This window comes from Giraffa tippelskirchi, chromosome 9 (assembly GCF_054371585.1).
Source record: "Giraffa tippelskirchi isolate mGirTip1 chromosome 9, T2T-mGirTip1v1.2.pri, whole genome shotgun sequence".
In the NCBI taxonomy this organism is placed as follows: domain Eukaryota; kingdom Metazoa; phylum Chordata; class Mammalia; order Artiodactyla; family Giraffidae; genus Giraffa; species Giraffa tippelskirchi.
The window spans coordinates 107,246,223-107,249,214 of record NC_137283.1 but is presented as its reverse complement, the minus strand read 5'-3'; the positions used below and the strand labels follow the sequence as shown (position 1 = coordinate 107,249,214).

Here is a 2,992-nt window from a genome sequence, read left to right as displayed (position 1 = left end):
CTATAAGCTGGTGAGTCCCATATGTGTATCTCCAGCCCAGTTCCCTTCCCTGAATTCTATATCTATAAATCTCTCATAACCCATGTCCATTTTTGTTGGCACTTTCTTTCTTCAAAAGAAACATCAAGGGTCCCCTGGTCCACTGTTTTCAGCCTAGTCTAGGCACTTAGAATACATTAGTAAGCAATACAATGATCCTTGCCCTCAAAGATCTTACATTCTAGTCAGAGGGGGCAATAAAGAGTAACATAATAAATAGTAGGTTAGCCAGAAAGTTTGTTTGGGTTTTTCATAATATCATATGGAAAATCCCAAACAAACTTATAGGCCAACCCAATAATTAAATTATACAGTATGTTAAAAATTGATTAGGGTGCTCGCTTCAGCAGTACATATACTAAAATTGGAACGATACAGAGAAGATTAGCATGGCCCCTGAGCAAGGATGACATGCAAATTCGTGAAGCGTTCCATATTTTTATCCTGCAAGAATCTCATTCAAATACGAAGGAGAAATCAAAAGCTTTACAGACAAGCAAAAGTTCAGAGAATTCAGCACCACCACCAAACCAGCTCTCCAAGAAATGCTAAAGGATCTTCTCTAGACAGGAAACACAGAAAGGGTGTATAATCTCAAACCCAAAACAATAAAGTAAATGGCAATGGGATCATACTTATCAATAATTACCTTAAATGTAAATGGGTTGAATGCCCCAACCAAAAGACAAAGACTGGCTGAATGGATACAAAAACAAGACCCCTATATATGTTGTCTACAAGAGACCCACCTCGAAACAAGGGACACATACAGACTGAAAGTGAAGGGCTGGAAAAAGATATTTCATGCAAATAGAGACCAAAAGAAAGCAGGAGTAGCAATACTCATATCAGATAAAATAGACTTTAAAACAAAGGCAGTGAAAAGAGACAAAGATGGACACTACATAATGATCAAAGGATCAATCCAAGGGGAAGATATAACAATTATAAATATATATGCACCCAACATAGGAGCACCGCAATATGTAAGGCAAATGCTAACAAGTATGAAAGGGGAAATTAACAATAACACAATCATAGTGGGAGACTTTAATACCCCACTCATACTTATGGACAGATCAACTAAACAGGAAATTAACAAGGAAACACAAACTTTAAATGATACAATAGACCAGTTAGACCTAATTGATATCTATAGGTCACCAAAACAATGAATTTCACCTTTTTCTCAAGTGCACACGGAACCTTCTCCAGAATAGACCACATCCTGTGCCATAAATCTTGTCTTGGTAAATTCAAAAAAAATTGAAATCATTCCAAGCATCTTTTCTGACCACAATGCAGTAAGATTAGATGTCAATTATAGGAGAAAAACTATTAAAAATTCCAACATATGGAGGCTGAACAACACACTGCTGAATAACCAACAAATCACAGAATAAATCAAAAAAGAAATCAAAATATGCATAGAAACGAATGAAAATGAAAACACAACAACCCAAAACCTATGGGACACTGTAAAAGCAGTGCTAAGGGGAAGATTCATAGCAATACAGGCTCACCTCAAGAAACAAGAAAAAAGTCAAATAAATAACCTAACTCTACACCTAAAGCAACTAGAAAAGGAAGGAATGAAGAACCCCAGGGTTAGTAGAAGGAAAGAAATCTTAAAAATTAGGGCAGAAATAAATGCAAAAGAAACAAAAGAGACCATAGCAAAAATCAACAAAGCCAAAAGCTGGTTCTTTGAGAAGATAAATAAAACTGGCAAGCCATTAGCCAGACTCATCAAGAAACAAAGAGAGGGGTGGGGGGTCCAGGAAGGGGAACACATGTAAACCCATGGCTGATTCATGTCAATGTATGGCAAAAACTATTACAATATTGTAAAGTAATTAGCCCCCAACTAAAATAAATAAATTTATTAAAAAAAATAAATAAATAAAAAAATAAATGTCTTACAAGAAAAAAAAAAAAAAAGAAACAGAGAAGAATAAAATCAACAAAATTAGAAATAAAAATGGAGAGATCACAACAGACAACACAGAAATACAAAGGATCATAAGAGACTATTATCAGCAACTACATGTAAATAAAATGGATAACTTGGAAGAAATGGATAAATTCTTAGAAAAGTACGACTTCCCAAAACTGAACCAGGAAGAAATAGAAAATCTCAATAGACCCATCACAAGCACGGAAATTAAAACTGTAATCAGAAATCTTCCAGCAAACAAAAGCCCAGGACCAGACGGCTTCACAGCTGAATTCTACCAAAAATTTAGAGAAGAGCTAACACCTATCCTACTCAAACTCTTCCAGAAAATTGCAGAGGAAGATAAACTTCCAAACTCATTCTATGAGGCCACAATCACCCTAATACCAAAACCTGACAAAGATGCCACAAAAAAAGAAAACTACAGGCCAATATCACTGATGAACATAGATGCAAAAATCCTTAACAAAATCCTAGCAAACAGAATCCAACAACATATTAAAAAGATCATACATCATGACCAAGTGGGCTTTATCCCAGGGATGCAAGGATTCTTCAATATCCGCAAATCAATGTAATACACCACATAAACAAATTGAAAAATAAAAACCATATGATTATTTCAATAGATGCAGAGAAAGCCTTTGACAAAATTCAACATCCATTTATGATAAAAAAAAAAAAACCCTCCAAAAAGCAGGAATAGAAGGAACATATCTCAACATAATAAAAGCTATATATGGCAAACCCACAGCAAACATTATCCTAAATGGTGAAAAACTGAAAGCATTTCCCTTAAAGTTAGGAACAAGACAAGGGTGCCCACTCTCACCACTACTATTCAACATAGTTTTGGAAGTTTTGGCCACAGAAACCAGAGCAGAAAAAGAAATAAAAGGAATGTAGATTGGAAAAGAAGAAGTAAAACTCTCACTCTTTGCAGATGACATGATCCTCTACATAGAAAACCCTAAAGACTCCACCAGAAAATTACTA

At 35.1% G+C, this 2,992-nt stretch overlaps 1 non-coding gene across 1 annotated transcript; it reads left to right on the top strand.

Annotated features, from left to right (window-relative positions):
• Positions 1–373: 373 nt before the first annotated feature.
• On the top strand, positions 374–480 carry LOC145522176 (U6 spliceosomal RNA). Its single transcript, XR_014065973.1, has one exon. It is a non-coding gene; the product is annotated as a U6 spliceosomal RNA (small nuclear RNA).
• The last annotated feature ends 2,512 nt before the right edge of the window (positions 481–2,992 follow it).